Below are 22,712 nucleotides of genomic sequence, written 5' to 3' on the forward strand. Positions count from 1 at the left end.
ATTTGTGAACTAATTACTGCGAGGTGTCGTTCTTAGTAAGTGGCAGCTCTGTCAACTGTAGATTTGGCAGTTTTGGGTGTAAAACTTAGATCGTAGGGTCGTTTGCTCTCGCACCATCCACCCAGAGCAGCAGCAGTTTCACACAGCTGCCGCTAGGCGGCAGCAAGACGTGTTGGCAGCTATTGTCGCCATGTTCTCACATCCCGAGTTTAGTGTCTTATAGGCATACGTATGAAACACACTTCTCTAATGTGTGGGATAAATGACTCTGACTGGAGCAGGTAGCAGGTCTTCAAGACTCTCAAAACAAGCGAATATTTTGGCCAAACTGTCTTCACTGCTAACACAAATTGCATTACTCTTGCAGTGGTACTTTCTTACGATACCTATCGATTTAATTACAGAGTGCTCATATGCAATGCAACTTTTAACTCACACATCAAGTACAACACAAGAAGACACAGCCTGTGACCATGTAAATTACTGAGGAACTCCACAGAGACCAAGCATGGTTCTATTCATCCAATGGCGCCAGAAGACAATAGTGACTGCAAGAAGAGACACAGTAGCCTCACGAACCATTAAAAACAGCATTCGTATTGCACACTTTGAAACACAGCAGTGTAGGTCATTACCAGGGCATGGATGGGTTAATGCGACTTGTGTGAGATAGTAGTAGGAATGATGGACATAGTTCCGTTTTCAGTACAATACCAGGTGATATATTTGTGTTGATCCAGGTGTACACAGGGCAGGTCTACTTGACAACAGTGAAACACTGTGATTGAGGTGTGTGAATGAGCCTAAAATATCGAGGGGACATGTGGTAAGAGAAACCAGGTTAGCATTGTGTTAGTAGCTGTAGTTATGTTCCTGTGAAATGTCAATCAGCTCTAATCCAGGTTGGTGAATGTTGTTATTGCAGGAAGAATTGCTAGTGCAGAACAAAGAGTGATAGATTTAGTATTTGAAAGCAGTTAATAACTGAGTAGCTACTGGTGTCATGTGACACAAACTGGTTTGTGATGTAGTTGTCTATTCCTGAAATCTTGAAGCTTGCTGGTGTTTTGTGTCTTGACTGGCTCTGTATCTGCTTATGTGGTAGAGCTTCTGTGTATGTAACATGATGAATATTGCATGCAGAGTTTGTCCAATCTTTCTCCTAGACACAGGATGAGAGGTGCATCAGCTGCAATTGTGAACACCATCGACTTGTATCACATTGATGGGATTCAAAGTGCTGTCAAAATAGTAGAGTCTCACATCTAAATGCTATATGTTAATATTAGCATACTGGTCTGCTGTCTAAACACTTCAGTGTTGTGGTATTCATTGGCTGACACTTTTGGAATTTATTTAAGTAACTGTATGTAATGGTAGATTGCCAGACATGTGGGAAAATACTTTGTGGGTCACACCAGTGAAATTTGTACATGACATGCTGATGCACCACAGATTTGCAGTAATAGTTGGTTTTTAGGTGAAGGGCAGTGGCTTATTCCACAGGCAGATATGCTTCAGTTAAGAACCTGATGAGGTGTCACCTGCAGTCTGTATTATGAGGCTGCAGCTGGATAGCAAGGCCACTAGGAAAGTTACTTGAAACATAATGTTAAATAAACTTCCTGTAAAGGGGTAGCTTGCACACTTAATGATGAAAGATACACCTTCCTTCACATGTTTGTTTATGCTGCTCAAACAATTATGGCATCAGCTGCAGCCATGAAGATGAATAAAGATAAATATTGTGGGTCTGTGTGCAGACAGTATGTGATAGTGGCTTACAGGCACCAGAAGCTTTGTAGGCGTTAGAGAAAAATAAATATTAGGTAATGCAAGCTAATTTTAGAGCGCTAGAGTGTATTTAAGCAGTAGTCTAAGTGAAAGTATGTGAGTGAGAAAGATTTGGAACATGCAGCTATCTTGTGTAAAGTTGGTGTAAGGTTTCCAAATGTTGTGTGTGGCAGTAGGTGTGTGTTATGAAATGACATGATTGAGACAGTAGCAAGAGATGCTGTGACAGCTGAGTGTGATACTGAGGAAGAGAAGAGGCTTTTGCCTGTGCTAGGCTTAGCCTGGCTGTGATTTGTGTTGAAGGGGTGCTAGTGACATGTACTTGTGGTTTTGGTGTGCTTGCTGACTTGTTATTAGAGTGACATTTTAGATGTGCATTGGTGATGTAAGGGATAGGTTTATTGCCAGTTTTGTCATGTTCTGTTGTGAATGAAAGAAAGTGGAGGAGAAATGCGTAAATGGAGAGCATAGTTTGTGACAAGTGGGGGCAGATATGAAGTGAAACTTGTGTAGTTGGCTGATGGTATTAGCAGCTGATGTGAGGCATGAGAGAGTGAGATTGCGAAAAAAATGTGGAACGCTTCACGATTTTGCGTGTCATCCTTGCGCAGGGGCCATGCTAATCTTCTCTGTATCGTTCCAATTTTAGTATATGTACCGCCGAAGCGAGTACGTTCGAGGAGCCCTCTGAAATTGTATATATAGTTATGGCGTCGCGTCAAACATGGTTCGGCTTGGACGTAGGTTTACACAGCTCTGGCGAGGAACACAAGGCCTGCCGAGTGCTAATTTGTGAACTAATTACTGCGAGGTGTCGTTCTTAGTAAGTGGCAGCTCTGTCAACTGTAGATTTGGCAGTTTTGGGTGTAAAACTTAGATCGTAGGGTCGTTTGCTCTCGCACCATCCACCCAGAGCAGCAGCAGTTTCACACAGCTGCCGCTAGGCGGCAGCAAGACGTGTTGGCAGCTATTGTCGCCATGTTCTCACATCCCGAGTTTAGTGTCTTATAGGCATACGTATGAAACACACTTCTCTAATGTGTGGGATAAATGACTCTGACTGGAGCAGGTAGCAGGTCTTCAAGACTCTCAAAACAAGCGAATATTTTGGCCAAACTGTCTTCACTGCTAACACAAATTGCATTACTCTTGCAGTGGTACTTTCTTACGATACCTATCGATTTAATTACAGAGTGCTCATATGCAATGCAACTTTTAACTCACACATCAAGTACAACACAAGAAGACACAGCCTGTGACCATGTAAATTACTGAGGAACTCCACAGAGACCAAGCATGGTTCTATTCATCCAATGGCGCCAGAAGACAATAGTGACTGCAAGAAGAGACACAGTAGCCTCACGAACCATTAAAAACAGCATTCGTATTGCACACTTTGAAACACAGCAGTGTAGGTCATTACCAGGGCATGGATGGGTTAATGCGACTTGTGTGAGATAGTAGTAGGAATGATGGACATCGTTCCGTTTTCAATACAATACCAGGTGATATATTTGTGTTGATCCAGGTGTACACAGGGCAGGTCTACTTGACAACAGTGAAACACTGTGATTGAGGTGTGTGAATGAGCCTAAAATATCGAGGGGACATGTGGTAAGAGAAACCAGGTTAGCATTGTGTTAGTAGCTGTAGTTATGTTCCTGTGAAATGTCAATCAGCTGTAATCCAGGTTGGTGAATGTTGTTATTGCAGGAAGAATTGCTAGTGCAGAACAAAGAGTGATAGATTTAGTATTTGAAAGCAGTTAATAACTGAGTAGCTACTGGTGTCATGTGACACAAACTGGTTTGTGATGTAGTTGTCTATTCCTGAAATCTTGAAGCTTGCTAGTGTTTTGTGTCTTGACTGGCTCTGTATCTGCTTATGTGGTAGAGCTTCTGTGTATGTAACATGATGAATATTGCATGCAGAGTTTGTCCAATCTTTCTCCTAGACACAGGATGAGAGGTGCATCAGCTGCAATTGTGAACACCATCGACTTGTATCACATTGATGGGATTCAAAGTGCTGTCAAAATAGTAGAGTCTCACATCTAAATGCTATATGTTAATATTAGCATACTGGTCTGCTGTCTAAACACTTCAGTGTTGTGGTATTCATTGGCTGACACTTTTGGAATTTATTTAAGTAACTGTATGTAATGGCAGATTGCCAGACATGTGGGAAAATACTTTGTGGGTCACACCAGTGAAATTTGTACATGACATGCTGATGCACCACAGATTTGCAGTAATAGTTGGTTTTTAGGTGAAGGGCAGTGGCTTATTACACAGGCAGATATGCTTCAGTTAAGAACCTGATGAGGTGTCACCTGTAGTCTGTATTATGAGGCTGCAGCTGGATAGCAAGGCCACTAGGAAAGTTACTTGAAACATAATGTTAAATAAACTTCCTGTAAAGGGGTAGCTTGCACACTTAATCATGAAAGATACACCTTCCTTCACATGTTTGTTTATGCTGCTCAAACAATTATGGCATCAGCTGCAGCCATGAAGATGAATAAAGATAAATATAGTGGGTCTGTGTGCAGACAGTATGTGATAGTTGCTTACAGGCACCAGAAGCTTTGTAGGCGTTAGAGAAAAATAAATATTAGGTAATGCAAGCTAATTTTAGAGCGCTAGAGTGTATTTAAGCAGTAGTCTAAGTGAAAGTATGTGAGTGAGAAAGATTTGGAACATGCAGCTATCTTGTGTAAAGTTGGTGTAAGGTTTCCAAATGTTGTGTGTGGCAGTAGGTGTGTGTTATGAAATGACATGATTGAGACAGTAGCAAGAGATGCTGTGACAGCTGAGTGTGATACTGAGGAAGAGAAGAGGCTTTTGCCTGTGCTAGGCTTAGCCTGGCTGTGATTTGTGTTGAAGGGGTGCTAGTGACATGTACTTGTGGTTTTGGTGTGCTTGCTGACTTGTTATTAGAGTGTCATTTTAGATGTGCATTGCTGATGTAAGGGATAGGTTTATTGCCAGTTTTGTCATGTTCTGTTGTGAATGAAAGAAAGTGGAGGAGAACTGCGTAAATGGAGAGCATAGTTTGTGACAAGTGGGTGCAGATATGAAGTGAAACTTGTGTAGTTGGCTGATGGTATTAGCAGCTGATGTGAGGCATGAGAGAGTGAGATTGCGAAAAAAATGTGGAACGCTTCACGATTTTGCGTGTCATCCTTGCGCAGGGGCCATGCTAATCGTCTCTGTATCGTTCCAATTTTAGTATATGTACCGCCGAAGCGAGTACGTTCGAGGAGCCCTCTGAAATTGTATATATAGTTATGGCGTCGCGTCAAACATGGTTCGGCTTGGACGTAGGTTTACACAGCTCTGGCGAGGAACACAAGGCCTGCCGAGTGCTAATTTGTGAACTAATTACTGCGAGGTGTCGTTCTTAGTAAGTGGCAGCTCTGTCAACTGTAGATTTGGCAGTTTTGGGTGTAAAACTTAGATCGTAGAGTCGTTTGCTCTCGCACCATCCACCCAGAGCAGCAGCAGTTTCACACAGCTGCCGCTAGGCGGCAGCAAGACGTGTTGGCAGCTATTGTCGCCATGTTCTCACATCCCGAGTTTAGTGTCTTATAGGCATACGTATGAAACACACTTCTCTAATGTGTGGGATAAATGACTCTGACTGGAGCAGGTAGCAGGTCTTCAAGACTCTCAAAACAAGCGAATATTTTGGCCAAACTGTCTTCACTGCTAACACAAATTGCATTACTCTTGCAGTGGTACTTTCTTACGATACCTATCGATTTAATTACAGAGTGCTCATATGCAATGCAACTTTTAACTCACACATCAAGTACAACACAAGAAGACACAGCCTGTGACCATGTAAATTACTGAGGAACTCCACAGAGACCAAGCATGGTTCTATTCATCCAATGGCGCCAGAAGACAATAGTGACTGCAAGAAGAGACACAGTAGCCTCACGAACCATTAAAAACAGCATTCGTATTGCACACTTTGAAACACAGCAGTGTAGGTCATTACCAGGGCATGGATGGGTTAATGCGACTTGTGTGAGATAGTAGTAGGAATGATGGACATCGTTCCGTTTTCAGTACAATACCAGGTGATATATTTGTGTTGATCCAGGTGTACACAGGGCAGGTCTACTTGACAACAGTGAAACACTGTGATTGAGGTGTGTGAATGAGCCTAAAATATCGAGGGGACATGTGGTAAGAGAAACCAGGTTAGCATTGTGTTAGTAGCTGTAGTTATGTTCCTGTGAAATGTCAATCAGCTCTAATCCAGGTTGGTGAATGTTGTTATTGCAGGAAGAATTGCTAGTGCAGAACAAAGAGTGATAGATTTAGTATTTGAAAGCAGTTAATAACTGAGTAGCTACTGGTGTCATGTGACACAAACTGGTTTGTGATGTAGTTGTCTATTCCTGAAATCTTGAAGCTTGCTAGTGTTTTGTGTCTTGACTGGCTCTGTATCTGCTTATGTGGTAGAGCTTCTGTGTATGTAACATGATGAATATTGCATGCAGAGTTTGTCCAATCTTTCTCCTAGACACAGGATGAGAGGTGCATCAGCTGCAATTGTGAACACCATCGACTTGTATCACATTGATGGGATTCAAAGTGCTGTCAAAATAGTAGAGTCTCACATCTAAATGCTATATGTTAATATTAGCATAGTGGTCTGCTGTCTAAACACTTCAGTGTTGTGGTATTCATTGGCTGACACTTTTGGAATTTATTTAAGTAACTGTATGTAATGGCAGATTGCCAGACATGTGGGAAAATACTTTGTGGGTCACACCAGTGAAACTTGCACATGACATGCTGATGCACCACAGATTTGCAGTAATAGTTGGTTTTTAGGTGAAGGGCAGTGGCTTATTACACAGGCAGATATGCTTCAGTTAAGAACCTGATGAGGTGTCACCTGCAGTCTGTATTATGAGGCTGCAGCTGGATAGCAAGGCCACTAGGAAAGTTACTTGAAACATAATGTTAAATAAACTTCCTGTAAAGGGGTAGCTTGCACACTTAATCATGAAAGATACACCTTCCTTCACATGTTTGTTTATGCTGCTCAAACAATTATGGCATCAGCTGCAGCCATGAAGATGAATAAAGATAAATATTGTGGGTCTGTGTGCAGACAGTATGTGATAGTGGCTTACAGGCACCAGAAGCTTTGTAGGCGTTAGAGAAAAATAAATATTAGGTAATGCAAGCTAATTTTAGAGCGCTAGAGTGTATTTAAGCAGTAGTCTAAGTGAAAGTATGTGAGTGAGAAAGATTTGGAACATGCAGCTATCTTGTGTAAAGTTGGTGTAAGGTTTCCAAATGTTGTGTGTGGCAGTAGGTGTGTGTTATGAAATGACATGATTGAGACAGTAGCAAGAGATGCTGTGACAGCTGAGTGTGATACTGAGGAAGAGAAGAGACTTTTGCCTGTGCTAGGATTAGCCTGGCTGTGATTTGTGTTGAAGGGCTGCTAGTGACATGTACTTGTGGTTTTGGTGTGCTTGCTGATTGTTATTAGAGTGACATTTTAGATGTGCATTGGTGATGTAAGGGATAGGTTTATTGCCAGTTTTGTCATGTTCTGTTGTGAATGAAAGAAAGTGGAGGAGAACTGCGTAATTGGAGAGCATAGTTTGTGACAAGTGGGTGCAGATATGAAGCGAAACTTGTGTAGTTGGCTGATGGTATTAGCAGCTGATGTGAGGCATGAGAGAGTGAGATTGCGAAAAAAAATGTGGAACGCTTCACGATTTTGCGTGTCATCCTTGCGCAGGGGCCATGCTAATCTTCTCTGTATCGTTCCAATTTTAGTATATGTACCGCCGAAGCGAGTACATTCGAGGAGCCCTCTGAAATTGTATATATAGTTATGGCGTCGCGTCAAACATGGTTCGGCTTGGACGTAGGTTTACACAGCTCTGGCGAGGAACACAAGGCCTGCCGAGTGCTAATTTGTGAACTAATTACTGCGAGGTGTCGTTCTTAGTAAGTGGCAGCTCTGTCAACTGTAGATTTGGCAGTTTTGGGTGTAAAACTTAGATCGTAGAGTCGTTTGCTCTCGCACCATCCACCCAGAGCAGCAGCAGTTTCACACAGCTGCCGCTAGGCGGCAGCAAGACGTGTTGGCAGCTATTGTCGCCATGTTCTCACATCCCGAGTTTAGTGTCTTATAGGCATACGTATGATACACACTTCTCTAATGTGTGGGATAAATGACTCTGACTGGAGCAGGTAGCAGGTCTTCAAGACTCTCAAAACAAGCGAATATTTTGGCCAAACTGTCTTCACTGCTAACACAAATTGCATTACTCTTGCAGTGGTACTTTCTTACGATACCTATCGATTTAATTACAGAGTGCTCATATGCAATGCAACTTTTAACTCACACATCAAGTACAACACAAGAAGACACAGCCTGTGACCATGTAAATTACTGAGGAACTCCACAGAGACCAAGCATGGTTCTATTCATCCAATGGCGCCAGAAGACAATAGTGACTGCAAGAAGAGACACAGTAGCCTCACGAACCATTAAAAACAGCATTCGTATTGCACACTTTGAAACACAGCAGTGTAGGTCATTACCAGGGCATGGATGGGTTAATGCGACTTGTGTGAGATAGTAGTAGGAATGATGGACATCGTTCCGTTTTCAGTACAATACCAGGTGATATATTTGTGTTGATCCAGGTGTACACAGGGCAGGTCTACTTGACAACAGTGAAACACTGTGATTGAGGTGTGTGAATGAGCCTAAAATATCGAGGGGACATGTGGTAAGAGAAACCAGGTTAGCATTGTGTTAGTAGCTGTAGTTATGTTCCTGTGAAATGTCAATCAGCTCTAATCCAGGTTGGTGAATGTTGTTATTGCAGGAAGAATTGCTAGTGCAGAACAAAGAGTGATAGATTTAGTATTTGAAAGCAGTTAATAACTGAGTAGCTACTGGTGTCATGTGACACAAACTGGTTTGTGATGTAGTTGTCTATTCCTGAAATCTTGAAGCTTGCTAGTGTTTTGTGTCTTGACTGGCTCTGTATCTGCTTATGTGGTAGAGCTTCTGTGTATGTAACATGATGAATATTGCATGCAGAGTTTGTCCAATCTTTCTCCTAGACACAGGATGAGAGGTGCATCAGCTGCAATTGTGAACACCATCGACTTGTATCACATTGATGGGATTCAAAGTGCTGTCAAAATAGTAGAGTCTCACATCTAAATGCTATATGTTAATATTAGCATAGTGGTCTGCTGTCTAAACACTTCAGTGTTGTGGTATTCATTGGCTGACACTTTTGGAATTTATTTAAGTAACTGTATGTAATGGCAGATTGCCAGACATGTGGGAAAATACTTTGTGGGTCACACCAGTGAAACTTGCACATGACATGCTGATGCACCACAGATTTGCAGTAATAGTTGGTTTTTAGGTGAAGGGCAGTGGCTTATTACACAGGCAGATATGCTTCAGTTAAGAACCTGATGAGGTGTCACCTGCAGTCTGTATTATGAGGCTGCAGCTGGATAGCAAGGCCACTAGGAAAGTTACTTGAAACATAATGTTAAATAAACTTCCTGTAAAGGGGTAGCTTGCACACTTAATCATGAAAGATACACCTTCCTTCACATGTTTGTTTATGCTGCTCAAACAATTATGGCATCAGCTGCAGCCATGAAGATGAATAAAGATAAATATTGTGGGTCTGTGTGCAGACAGTATGTGATAGTGGCTTACAGGCACCAGAAGCTTTGTAGGCGTTAGAGAAAAATAAATATTAGGTAATGCAAGCTAATTTTAGAGCGCTAGAGTGTATTTAAGCAGTAGTCTAAGTGAAAGTATGTGAGTGAGAAAGATTTGGAACATGCAGCTATCTTGTGTAAAGTTGGTGTAAGGTTTCCAAATGTTGTGTGTGGCAGTAGGTGTGTGTTATGAAATGACATGATTGAGACAGTAGCAAGAGATGCTGTGACAGCTGAGTGTGATACTGAGGAAGAGAAGAGACTTTTGCCTGTGCTAGGATTAGCCTGGCTGTGATTTGTGTTGAAGGGCTGCTAGTGACATGTACTTGTGGTTTTGGTGTGCTTGCTGATTGTTATTAGAGTGACATTTTAGATGTGCATTGGTGATGTAAGGGATAGGTTTATTGCCAGTTTTGTCATGTTCTGTTGTGAATGAAAGAAAGTGGAGGAGAACTGCGTAATTGGAGAGCATAGTTTGTGACAAGTGGGTGCAGATATGAAGCGAAACTTGTGTAGTTGGCTGATGGTATTAGCAGCTGATGTGAGGCATGAGAGAGTGAGATTGCGAAAAAAAATGTGGAACGCTTCACGATTTTGCGTGTCATCCTTGCGCAGGGGCCATGCTAATCTTCTCTGTATCGTTCCAATTTTAGTATATGTACCGCCGAAGCGAGTACATTCGAGGAGCCCTCTGAAATTGTATATATAGTTATGGCGTCGCGTCAAACATGGTTCGGCTTGGACGTAGGTTTACACAGCTCTGGCGAGGAACACAAGGCCTGCCGAGTGCTAATTTGTGAACTAATTACTGCGAGGTGTCGTTCTTAGTAAGTGGCAGCTCTGTCAACTGTAGATTTGGCAGTTTTGGGTGTAAAACTTAGATCGTAGAGTCGTTTGCTCTCGCACCATCCACCCAGAGCAGCAGCAGTTTCACACAGCTGCCGCTAGGCGGCAGCAAGACGTGTTGGCAGCTATTGTCGCCATGTTCTCACATCCCGAGTTTAGTGTCTTATAGGCATACGTATGATACACACTTCTCTAATGTGTGGGATAAATGACTCTGACTGGAGCAGGTAGCAGGTCTTCAAGACTCTCAAAACAAGCGAATATTTTGGCCAAACTGTCTTCACTGCTAACACAAATTGCATTACTCTTGCAGTGGTACTTTCTTACGATACCTATCGATTTAATTACAGAGTGCTCATATGCAATGCAACTTTTAACTCACACATCAAGTACAACACAAGAAGACACAGCCTGTGACCATGTAAATTACTGAGGAACTCCACAGAGACCAAGCATGGTTCTATTCATCCAATGGCGCCAGAAGACAATAGTGACTGCAAGAAGAGACACAGTAGCCTCACGAACCATTAAAAACAGCATTCGTATTGCACACTTTGAAACACAGCAGTGTAGGTCATTACTAGGGCATGGATGGGTTAATGCGACTTGTGTGAGATAGTAGTAGGAATGATGGACATCGTTCCGTTTTCAGTACAATACCAGGTGATATATTTGTGTTGATCCAGGTGTACACAGGGCAGGTCTACTTGACAACAGTGAAACACTGTGATTGAGGTGTGTGAATGAGCCTAAAATATCGAGGGGACATGTGATAAGAGAAACCAGGTTAGCATTGTGTTAGTAGCTGTAGTTATGTTCGTGTGAAATGTCAATCAGCTGTAATCCAGGTTGGTGAATGTTGTTATTGCAGGAAGAATTGCTAGTGCAGAACAAAGAGTGATAGATTTAGTATTTGAAAGCAGTTAATAACTGAGTAGCTACTGGTGTCATGTGACACAAACTGGTTTGTGATGTAGTTGTCTATTCCTGAAATCTTGAAGCTTGCTAGTGTTTTGTGTCTTGACTGGCTCTGTATCTGCTTATGTGGTAGAGCTTCTGTGTATGTAACATGATGAATATTGCATGCAGAGTTTGTCCAATCTTTCTCCTAGACACAGGATGAGAGGTGCATCAGCTGCAATTGTGAACACCATCGACTTGTATCACATTGATGGGATTCAAAGTGCTGTCAAAATAGTAGAGTCTCACATCTAAATGCTATATGTTAATATTAGCATAGTGGTCTGCTGTCTAAACACTTCAGTGTTGTGGTATTCATTGGCTGACACTTTTGGAATTTATTTAAGTAACTGTATGTAATGGCAGATTGCCAGACATGTGGGAAAATACTTTGTGGGTCACACCAGTGAAATTTGTACATGACATGCTGATGCACCACAGATTTGCAGTAATAGTTGGTTTTTAGGTGAAGGGCAGTGGCTTATTCCACAGGCAGATATGCTTCAGTTAAGAACCTGATGAGGTGTCACCTGCAGTCTGTATTATGAGGCTGCAGCTGGATAGCAAGGCCACTAGGAAAGTTACTTGAAACATAATGTTAAATAAACTTCCTGTAAAGGGGTAGCTTGCACACTTAATCATGAAAGATACACCTTCCTTCACATGTTTGTTTATGCTGCTCAAACAATTATGGCATCAGCTGCAGCCATGAAGATGAATAAAGATAAATATTGTGGGTCTGTGTGCAGACAGTATGTGATAGTGGCTTACAGGCACCAGAAGCTTTGTAGGCGTTAGAGAAAAATAAATATTAGGTAATGCAAGCTAATTTTAGAGCGCTAGAGTGTATTTAAGCAGTAGTCTAAGTGAATGTATGTGACTGAGAAAGATTTGGAACATGCAGCTATCTTGTGTAAAGTTGGTGTAAGGTTTCCAAATGTTGTGTGTGGCAGTAGGTGTGTGTTATGAAATGACATGATTGAGACAGTAGCAAGAGATGCTGTGACAGCTGAGTGTGATACTGAGGAAGAGAAGAGGCTTTTGCCTGTGCTAGGCTTAGCCTGGCTGTGATTTGTGTTGAAGGGGTGCTAGTGACATGTACTTGTGGTTTTGGTGTGCTTGCTGACTTGTTATTAGAGTGACATTTTAGATGTGCATTGGTGATGTAAGGGATAGGTTTATTGCCAGTTTTGTCATGTTCTGTTGTGAATGAAAGAAAGTGGAGGAGAACTGCGTAAATGGAGAGCATAGTTTGTGACAAGTGGGTGCAGATATGAAGCGAAACTTGTGTAGTTGGCTGATGGTATTAGCAGCTGATGTGAGGCATGAGAGAGTGAGATTGCGAAAAAAAATGTGGAACGCTTCACGATTTTGCGTGTCATCCTTGCGCAGGGGCCATGCTAATCTTCTCTGTATCGTTCCAATTTTAGTATATGTACCGCCGAAGCGAGTACATTCGAGGAGCCCTCTGAAATTGTATATATAGTTATGGCGTCGCGTCAAACATGGTTCGGCTTGGACGTAGGTTTACACAGCTCTGGCGAGGAACACAAGGCCTGCCGAGTGCTAATTTGTGAACTAATTACTGCGAGGTGTCGTTCTTAGTAAGTGGCAGCTCTGTCAACTGTAGATTTGGCAGTTTTGGGTGTAAAACTTAGATCGTAGAGTCGTTTGCTCTCGCACCATCCACCCAGAGCAGCAGCAGTTTCACACAGCTGCCGCTAGGCGGCAGCAAGACGTGTTGGCAGCTATTGTCGCCATGTTCTCACATCCCGAGTTTAGTGTCTTATAGGCATACGTATGAAACACACTTCTCTAATGTGTGGGATAAATGACTCTGACTGGAGCAGGTAGCAGGTCTTCAAGACTCTCAAAACAAGCGAATATTTTGGCCAAACTGTCTTCACTGCTAACACAAATTGCATTACTCTTGCAGTAGTACTTTCGTACGATACCTATCGATTTAATTACAGAGTGCTCATATGCAATGCAACTTTTAACTCACACATCAAGTACAACACAAGAAGACACAGCCTGTGACCATGTAAATTACTGAGGAACTCCACAGAGACCAAGCATGGTTCTATTCATCCAATGGCGCCAGAAGACAATAGTGACTGCAAGAAGAGACACAGTAGCCTCACAAACCATTAAAAACAGCATTCGTATTGCACACTTTGAAACACAGCAGTGTAGGTCATTACTAGGGCATGGATGGGTTAATGCGACTTGTGTGAGATAGTAGTAGGAATGATGGACATAGTTCCGTTTTCAGTACAATACCAGGTGATATATTTGTGTTGATCCAGGTGTACACAGGGCAGGTCTACTTGACAACAGTGAAACACTGTGATTGAGGTGTGTGAATGAGCCTAAAATATCGAGGGGACATGTGGTAAGAGAAACCAGGTTAGCATTGTGTTAGTAGCTGTAGTTATGTTCCTGTGAAATGTCAATCAGCTGTAATCCAGGTTGGTGAATGTTGTTATTGCAGGAAGAATTGCTAGTGCAGAACAAAGAGTGATAGATTTAGTATTTGAAAGCAGTTAATAACTGAGTTGCTACTGGTGTCATGTGACACAAACTGGTTTGTGATGTAGTTGTCTATTCCTGAAATCTTGAAGCTTGCTAGTGTTTTGTGTCTTGACTGGCTCTGTATCTGCTTATGTGGTAGAGCTTCTGTGTATGTAACATGATGAATATTGCATGCAGAGTTTGTGCAATCTTTCTGCTAGACACAGGATGAGAGGTGCATCAGCTGCAATTGTGAACACCATCGACTTGTATCACATTGATGGGATTCAAAGTGCTGTCAAAATAGTAGAGTCTCACATCTAAATGCTATATGTTAATATTAGCATAGTGGTCTGCTGTCTAAACACTTCAGTGTTGTGGTATTCATTGGCTGACACTTTTGGAATTTATTTAAGTAACTGTATGTAATGGCAGATTGCCAGACATGTGGGAAAATACTTTGTGGGTCACACCAGTGAAATTTGTACATGACATGCTGATGCACCACAGATTTGCAGTAATAGTTGGTTTTTAGGTGAAGGGCAGTGGCTTATTCCACAGGCAGATATGCTTCAGTTAAGAACCTGATGAGGTGTCACCTGCAGTCTGTATTATGAGGCTGCAGCTGGATAGCAAGGCCACTAGGAAAGTTACTTGAAACATAATGTTAAATAAACTTCCTGTAAAGGGGTAGCTTGCACACTTAATCATGAAAGATACACCTTCCTTCACATGTTTGTTTATGCTGCTCAAACAATTATGGCATCAGCTGCAGCCATGAAGATGAATAAAGATAAATATTGTGGGTCTGTGTGCAGACAGTATGTGATAGTGGCTTACAGGCACCAGAAGCTTTGTAGGCGTTAGAGAAAAATAAATATTAGGTAATGCAAGCTAATTTTAGAGCGCTAGAGTGTATTTAAGCAGTAGTCTAAGTGAAAGTATGTGAGTGAGAAAGATTTGGAACATGCAGCTATCTTGTGTAAAGTTGGTGTAAGGTTTCCAAATGTTGTGTGTGGCAGTAGGTGTGTGTTATGAAATGACATGATTGAGACAGTAGCAAGAGATGCTGTGACAGCTGAGTGTGATACTGAGGAAGAGAAGAGGCTTTTGCCTGTGCTAGGCTTAGCCTGGCTGTGATTTGTGTTGAAGGGGTGCTAGTGACATGTACTTGTGGTTTTGGTGTGCTTGCTGACTTGTTATTAGAGTGACATTTTAGATGTGCATTGGTGATGTAAGGGATAGGTTTATTGCCAGTTTTGTCATGTTCTGTTGTGAATGAAAGAAAGTGGAGGAGAACTGCGTAAATGGAGAGCATAGTTTGTGACAAGTGGGTGCAGATATGAAGCGAAACTTGTGTAGTTGGCTGATGGTATTAGCAGCTGATGTGAGGCATGAGAGAGTGAGATTGCGAAAAAAAATGTGGAACGCTTCACGATTTTGCGTGTCATCCTTGCGCAGGGGCCATGCTAATCTTCTCTGTATATGTACCGCCGAAGCGAGTACATTCGAGGAGCCCTCTGAAATTGTATATATAGTTATGGCGTCGCGTCAAACATGGTTCGGCTTGGACGTAGGTTTACACAGCTCTGGCGAGGAACACAAGGCCTGTCGAGTGCTAATTTGTGAACTAATTACTGCGAGGTGTCGTTCTTAGTAAGTGGCAGCTCTGTCAACTGTAGATTTGGCAGTTTTGGGTGTAAAACTTAGATCGTAGAGTCGTTTGCTCTCGCACCATCCACCCAGAGCAGCAGCAGTTTCACACAGCTGCCGCTAGGCGGCAGCAAGACGTGTTGGCAGCTATTGTCGCCATGTTCTCACATCCCGAGTTTAGTGTCTTATAGGCATACGTATGAAACACACTTCTCTAATGTGTGGGATAAATGACTCTGACTGGAGCAGGTAGCAGGTCTTCAAGACTCTCAAAACAAGCGAATATTTTGGCCAAACTGTCTTCACTGCTAACACAAATTGCATTACTCTTGCAGTGGTACTTTCTTACGATACCTATCGATTTAATTACAGAGTGCTCATATGCAATGCAACTTTTAACTCACACATCAAGTACAACACAAGAAGACACAGCCTGTGACCATGTAAATTACTGAGGAACTCCACAGAGACCAAGCATGGTTCTATTCATCCAATGGCGCCAGAAGACAATAGTGACTGCAAGAAGAGACACAGTAGCCTCACGAACCATTAAAAACAGCATTCGTATTGCACACTTTGAAACACAGCAGTGTAGGTCATTACTAGGGCATGGATGGGTTAATGCGACTTGTGTGAGATAGTAGTAGGAATGATGGACATAGTTCCGTTTTCAGTACAATACCAGGTGATATATTTGTGTTGATCCAGGTGTACACAGGGCAGGTCTACTTGACAACAGTGAAACACTGTGATTGAGGTGTGTGAATGAGCCTAAAATATCGAGGGGACATGTGGTAAGAGAAACCAGGTTAGCATTGTGTTAGTAGCTGTAGTTATGTTCCTGTGAAATGTCAATCAGCTGTAATCCAGGTTGGTGAATGTTGTTATTGCAGGAAGAATTGCTAGTGCAGAACAAAGAGTGATAGATTTAGTATTTGAAAGCAGTTAATAACTGAGTAGCTACTGGTGTCAATGTGACACAAACTGGTTTGTGATGTAGTTGTCTATTCCTGAAATCTTGAAGCTTGCTAGTGTTTTGTGTCTTGACTGGCTCTGTATCTGCTTATGTGGTAGAGCTTCTGTGTATGTAACATGATGAATATTGCATGCAGAGTTTGTCCAATCTTTCTCCTAGACACAGGATGAGAGGTGCATCAGCTGCAATTGTGAACACCATCGACTTGTATCACATTGATGGGATTCAAAGTGCTGTCAAAATAGTAGAGTCTCACATCTAAATGCTATATGTTAATATTAGCATAGTGGTCTGCTGTCTAAACACTTCAGTGTTGTGGTATTCATTGGCTGACACTTTTGGAATTTATTTAAGTAACTGTATGTAATGGCAGATTGCCAGACATGTGGGAAAATACTTTGTGGGTCACACCAGTGAAATTTGTACATGACATGCTGATGCACCACAGATTTGCAGTAATAGTTGGTTTTTAGGTGAAGGGCAGTGGCTTATTACACAGGCAGATATGCTTCAGTTAAGAACCTGATGAGGTGTCACCTGCAGTCTGTATTATGAGGCTGCAGCTGGATAGCAAGGCCACTAGGAAAGTTACTTGAAACATAATGTTAAATAAACTTCCTGTAAAGGGGTAGCTTGCACACTTAATCATGAAAGATACACCTTCCTTCACATGTTTGTTTATGCTGCTCAAACAATTATGGCATCAGCTGCAGCCATGAAGATGAATAAAGATAAATATTGTGGGTCTGTGTGCAGACAGTATGTGATAGTGGCTTACAGGCACCAGAAGCTTTGTAGGCGTTAGAGAAAAATAAATATTAGGTAATGCAAGCTAATTTTAGAGCGCTAGAGTGTATTTAAGCAGTAGTCTAAGTGAAAGTATGTGAGTGAGAAAGATTTGGAACATGCAGCTATCTTGTGTAAAGTTGGTGTAAGGTTTCCAAATGTTGTGTGTGGCAGTAGGTGTGTGTTATGAAATGACATGATTGAGACAGTAGCAAGAGATGCTGTGACAGCTGAGTGTGATACTGAGGAAGAGAAGAGGCTTTTGCCTGTGCTAGGCTTAGCCTGGCTGTGATTTGTGTTGAAGGGGTGCTAGTGACATGTACTTGTGGTTTTGGTGTGCTTGCTGACTTGTTATTAGAGTGACATTTTAGATGTGCATTGGTGATGTAAGGGATAGGTTTATTGCCAGTTTTGTCATGTTCTGTTGTGAATGAAAGAAAGTGGAGGAGAACTGCGTAAATGGAGAGCATAGTTTGTGACAAGTGGGTGCAGATATGAAGCGAAACTTGTGTAGTTGGCTGATGGTATTAGCAGCTGATGTGAGGCATGAGAGAGTGAGATTGCGAAAAAAAATGTGGAACGCTTCACGATTTTGCGTGTCATCCTTGCGCAGGGGCCATGCTAATCTTCTCTGTATCGTTCCAATTTTAGTATATGTACCGCCGAAGCGAGTACATTCGAGGAGCCCTCTGAAATTGTATATATAGTTATGGCGTCGCGTCAAACATGGTTCGGCTTGGACGTAGGTTTACACAGCTCTGGCGAGGAACACAAGGCCTGCCGAGTGCTAATTTGTGAACTAATTACTGCGAGGTGTCGTTCTTAGTAAGTGGCAGCTCTGTCAACTGTAGATTTGGCAGTTTTGGGTGTAAAACTTAGATCGTAGAGTCGTTTGCTCTCGCACCATCCACCCAGAGCAGCAGCAGTTTCACACAGCTGCCGCTAGGCGGCAGCAAGACGTGTTGGCAGCTATTGTCGCCATGTTCTCACATCCCGAGTTTAGTGTCTTATAGGCATACGTATGAAACACACTTCTCTAATGTGTGGGATAAATGACTCTGACTGGAGCAGGTAGCAGGTCTTCATCCAATGGCGCCAGAAGACAATAGTGACTGCAAGAAGAGACACAGTAGCCTCACGAACCATTAAAAACAGCATTCGTATTGCACACTTTGAAACACAGCAGTGTAGGTCATTACTAGGGCATGGATGGGTTAATGCGACTTGTGTGAGATAGTAGTAGGAATGATGGACATAGTTCCGTTTTCAGTACAATACCAGGTGATATATTTGTGTTGATCCAGGTGTACACAGGGCAGGTCTACTTGACAACAGTGAAACACTGTGATTGAGGTGTGTGAATGAGCCTAAAATATCGAGGGGACATGTGGTAAGAGAAACCAGGTTAGCATTGTGTTAGTAGCTGTAGTTATGTTCCTGTGAAATGTCAATCAGCTGTAATCCAGGTTGGTGAATGTTGTTATTGCAGGAAGAATTGCTAGTGCAGAACAAAGAGTGATAGATTTAGTATTTGAAAGCAGTTAATAACTGAGTAGCTACTGGTGTCAATGTGACACAAACTGGTTTGTGATGTAGTTGTCTATTCCTGAAATCTTGAAGCTTGCTAGTGTTTTGTGTCTTGACTGGCTCTGTATCTGCTTATGTGGTAGAGCTTCTGTGTATGTAACATGATGAATATTGCATGCAGAGTTTGTCCAATCTTTCTCCTAGACACAGGATGAGAGGTGCATCAGCTGCAATTGTGAACACCATCGACTTGTATCACATTGATGGGATTCAAAGTGCTGTCAAAATAGTAGAGTCTCACATCTAAATGCTATATGTTAATATTAGCATACTGGTCTGCTGTCTAAACACTTCAGTGTTGTGGTATTCATTGGCTGACACTTTTGGAACTTATTTAAGTAACTGTATGTAATGGTAGATTGCCAGACATGTGGGAAAATACTTTGTGGGTCACACCAGTGAAATATGTACATGACATGCTGATTCACCACAGATTTGCAGTAATAGTTGGTTTTTAGGTGAAGGGCAGTGGCTTATTACACAGGCAGATATGCTTCAGTTAAGAACCTGATGAGGTGTCACCTGCAGTCTGTATTATGAGGCTGCAGCTGGATAGCAAGGCCACTAGGAAAGTTACTTGAAACATAATGTTAAATAAACTTCCTGTAAAGGGGTAGCTTGCACACTTAATCATGAAAGATACACCTTCCTTCACATGTTTGTTTATGCTGCTCAAACAATTATGGCATCAGCTGCAGCCATGAAGATGAATAAAGATAAATATTGTGGGTCTGTGTGCAGACAGTATGTGATAGTGGCTTACAGGCACCAGAAGCTTTGTAGGCGTTAGAGAAAAATAAATATTAGGTAATGCAAGCTAATTTTAGAGCGCTAGAGTGTATTTAAGCAGTAGTCTAAGTGAAAGTATGTGAGTGAGAAAGATTTGGAACATGCAGCTATCTTGTGTAAAGTTGGTGTAAGGTTTCCAAATGTTGTGTGTGGCAGTAGGTGTGTGTTATGAAATGACATGATTGAGACAGTAGCAAGAGATGCTGTGACAGCTGAGTGAGATACTGAGGAAGAGAAGAGGCTTTTGCCTGTGCTAGGCTTAGCCTGGCTGTGATTTGTGTTGAAAGGGTGCTAGTGACATGTACTTGTGGTTTTGGTGTGCTTGCTGACTTGTTATTAGAGTGACATTTTAGATGTGCATTGGTGATGTAAGGGATAGGTTTATTGCCAGTTTTGTCATGTTCTGTTGTGAATGAAAGAAAGTGGAGGAGAACTGCGTAAATGGAGAGCATAGTTTGTGACAAGTGGGTGCAGATATGAAGCGAAACTTGTGTAGTTGGCTGATGGTATTAGCAGCTGATGTGAGGCATGAGAGAGTGAGATTGCGAAAAAAAATGTGGAACGCTTCACGATTTTGCGTGTCATCCTTGCGCAGGGGCAATGTTAATCTTCTTTGTATCGTTCCAATTTTAGTATATGTACCGCCGAAGCGAGTACATTCGAGGAGCCCTCTGAAATTGTATATATAGTTATGGCGTCGCGTCAAACATGGTTCGGCTTGGACGTAGGTTTACACAGCTCTGGCGAGGAACACAAGGCCTGCCGAGTGCTAATTTGTGAACTAATTACTGCGAGGTGTCGTTCTTAGTAAGTGGCAGCTCTGTCAACTGTAGATTTGGCAGTTTTGGGTGTAAAACTTAGATCGTAGAGTCGTTTGCTCTCGCACCATCCACCCAGAGCAGCAGCAGTTTCACACAGCTGCCGCTAGGCGGCAGCAAGACGTGTTGGCAGCTATTGTCGCCATGTTCTCACATCCCGAGTTTAGTGTCTTATAGGCATACGTATGAAACACACTTCTCTAATGTGTGGGATAAATGACTCTGACTGGAGCAGGTAGCAGGTCTTCAAGACTCTCAAAACAAGCGAATATTTTGGCCAAACTGTCTTCACTGCTAACACAAATTGCATTACTCTTGCAGTGGTACTTTCTTACGATACCTATCGATTTAATTACAGAGTGCTCATATGCAATGCAACTTTTAACTCACACATCAAGTACAACACAAGAAGACACAGCCTGTGACCATGTAAATTACTGAGGAACTCCACAGAGTCCAAGCATGGTTCTATTCATCCAATGGCGCCAGAAGACAATAGTGACTGCAAGAAGAGACACAGTAGCCTCACGAACCATTAAAAACAGCATTCGTATTGCACACTTTGAAACACAGCAGTGTAGGTCATTACTAGGGCATGGATGGGTTAATGCGACTTGTGTGAGATAGTAGTAGGAATGATGGACATAGTTCCGTTTTCAGTACAATACCAGGTGATATATTTGTGTTGATCCAGGTGTACACAGGGCAGGTCTACTTGACAACAGTGAAACACTGTGATTGAGGTGTGTGAATGAGCCTAAAATATCGAGGGGACATGTGGTAAGAGAAACCAGGTTAGCATTGTGTTAGTAGCTGTAGTTATGTTCCTGTGAAATGTCAATCAGCTGTAATCCAGGTTGGTGAATGTTGTTATTGCAGGAAGAATTGCTAGTGCAGAACAAAGAGTGATAGATTTAGTATTTGAAAGCAGTTAATAACTGAGTAGCTACTGGTGTCAATGTGACACAAACTGGTTTGTGATGTAGTTGTCTATTCCTGAAATCTTGAAGCTTGCTAGTGTTTTGTGTCTTGACTGGCTCTGTATCTGCTTATGTGGTAGAGCTTCTGTGTATGTAACATGATGAATATTGCATGCAGAGTTTGTGCAATCTTTCTCCTAGACACAGGATGAGAGGTGCATCAGCTGCAATTGTGAACACCATCGACTTGTATCACATTGATGGGATTCAAAGTGCTGTCAAAATAGTAGAGTCTCACATCTAAATGCTATATGTTAATATTAGCATAGTGGTCTGCTGTCTAAACACTTCAGTGTTGTGGTATTCATTGGCTGACACTTTTGGAATTTATTTAAGTAACTGTATGTAATGGCAGATTGCCAGACATGTGGGAAAATACTTTGTGGGTCACACCAGTGAAATTTGTACATGACATGCTGATTCACCACAGATTTGCAGTAATAGTTGGTTTTTAGGTGAAGGGCAGTGGCTTATTACACAGGCAGATATGCTTCAGTTAAGAACCTGATGAGGTGTCACCTGCAGTCTGTATTATGAGGCTGCAGCTGGATAGCAAGGCCACTAGGAAAGTTACTTGAAACATAATGTTAAATAAACTTCCTGTAAAGGGGTAGCTTGCACACTTAATCATGAAAGATACACCTTCCTTCACATGTTTGTTTATGCTGCTCAAACAATTATGGCATCAGCTGCAGCCATGAAGATGAATAAAGATAAATATTGTGGGTCTGTGTGCAGACAGTATGTGATAGTGGCTTACAGGCACCAGAACCTTTGTAGGCGTTAGAGAAAAATAAATATTAGGTAATGCAAGCTAATTTTAGAGCGCTAGAGTGTATTTAAGCAGTAGTCTAAGTGAAAGTATGTGAGTGAGAAAGATTTGGAACATGCAGCTATCTTGTGTAAAGTTGGTGTAAGGTTTCCAAATGTTGTGTGTGGCAGTAGGTGTGTGTTATGAAATGACATGATTGAGACAGTAGCAAGAGATGCTGTGACAGCTGAGTGTGATACTGAGGAAGAGAAGAGGCTTTTGCCTGTGCTAGGCTTAGCCTGGCTGTGATTTGTGTTGAAGGGGTGCTAGTGACATGTACTTGTGGTTTTGGTGTGCTTGCTGACTTGTTATTAGAGTGACATTTTAGATGTGCATTGCTGATGTAAGGGATAGGTTTATTGCCAGTTTTGTCATGTTCTGTTGTGAATGAAAGAAAGTGGAGGAGAACTGCGTAAATGGAGAGCATAGTTTGTGACAAGTGGGTGCAGATATGAA

The 22,712-nt window shown here is 42.0% G+C and overlaps 7 non-coding genes and 1 pseudogene across 7 annotated transcripts; all 8 read right to left on the reverse strand.

The window, feature by feature from the left end:
- Positions 1-2,360: 2,360 nt before the first annotated feature.
- LOC126279550 (U6 spliceosomal RNA) lies at positions 2,361-2,467 on the reverse strand. Its single transcript, XR_007551024.1, has one exon. It is a non-coding gene; the product is annotated as a U6 spliceosomal RNA (small nuclear RNA).
- Positions 2,468-4,942: 2,475 nt separating this feature from the next.
- Positions 4,943-5,049, reverse strand: LOC126279673 (U6 spliceosomal RNA). The gene has a single exon (XR_007551139.1). It is a non-coding gene; the product is annotated as a U6 spliceosomal RNA (small nuclear RNA).
- Positions 5,050-7,524: 2,475 nt separating this feature from the next.
- Positions 7,525-7,631, reverse strand: LOC126279551 (U6 spliceosomal RNA). The gene has a single exon (XR_007551025.1). It is a non-coding gene; the product is annotated as a U6 spliceosomal RNA (small nuclear RNA).
- A 2,475-nt stretch (positions 7,632-10,106) lies between these two features.
- Positions 10,107-10,213, reverse strand: LOC126279552 (U6 spliceosomal RNA). The gene has a single exon (XR_007551026.1). It is a non-coding gene; the product is annotated as a U6 spliceosomal RNA (small nuclear RNA).
- Positions 10,214-12,689: 2,476 nt separating this feature from the next.
- Positions 12,690-12,796, reverse strand: LOC126279554 (U6 spliceosomal RNA). Its single transcript, XR_007551027.1, has one exon. It is a non-coding gene; the product is annotated as a U6 spliceosomal RNA (small nuclear RNA).
- Positions 12,797-15,272: 2,476 nt separating this feature from the next.
- Positions 15,273-15,362, reverse strand: LOC126279745 (U6 spliceosomal RNA; annotated as a pseudogene).
- Positions 15,363-17,839: 2,477 nt separating this feature from the next.
- Positions 17,840-17,946, reverse strand: LOC126279555 (U6 spliceosomal RNA). The gene has a single exon (XR_007551028.1). It is a non-coding gene; the product is annotated as a U6 spliceosomal RNA (small nuclear RNA).
- Positions 17,947-20,197: 2,251 nt separating this feature from the next.
- LOC126279727 (U6 spliceosomal RNA) lies at positions 20,198-20,304 on the reverse strand. The gene has a single exon (XR_007551191.1). It is a non-coding gene; the product is annotated as a U6 spliceosomal RNA (small nuclear RNA).
- Positions 20,305-22,712: the final 2,408 nt, after the last annotated feature.

Source organism: Schistocerca gregaria, chromosome 6, assembly GCF_023897955.1.
Source record: "Schistocerca gregaria isolate iqSchGreg1 chromosome 6, iqSchGreg1.2, whole genome shotgun sequence".
Lineage (NCBI taxonomy): Eukaryota > Metazoa > Arthropoda > Insecta > Orthoptera > Acrididae > Schistocerca > Schistocerca gregaria.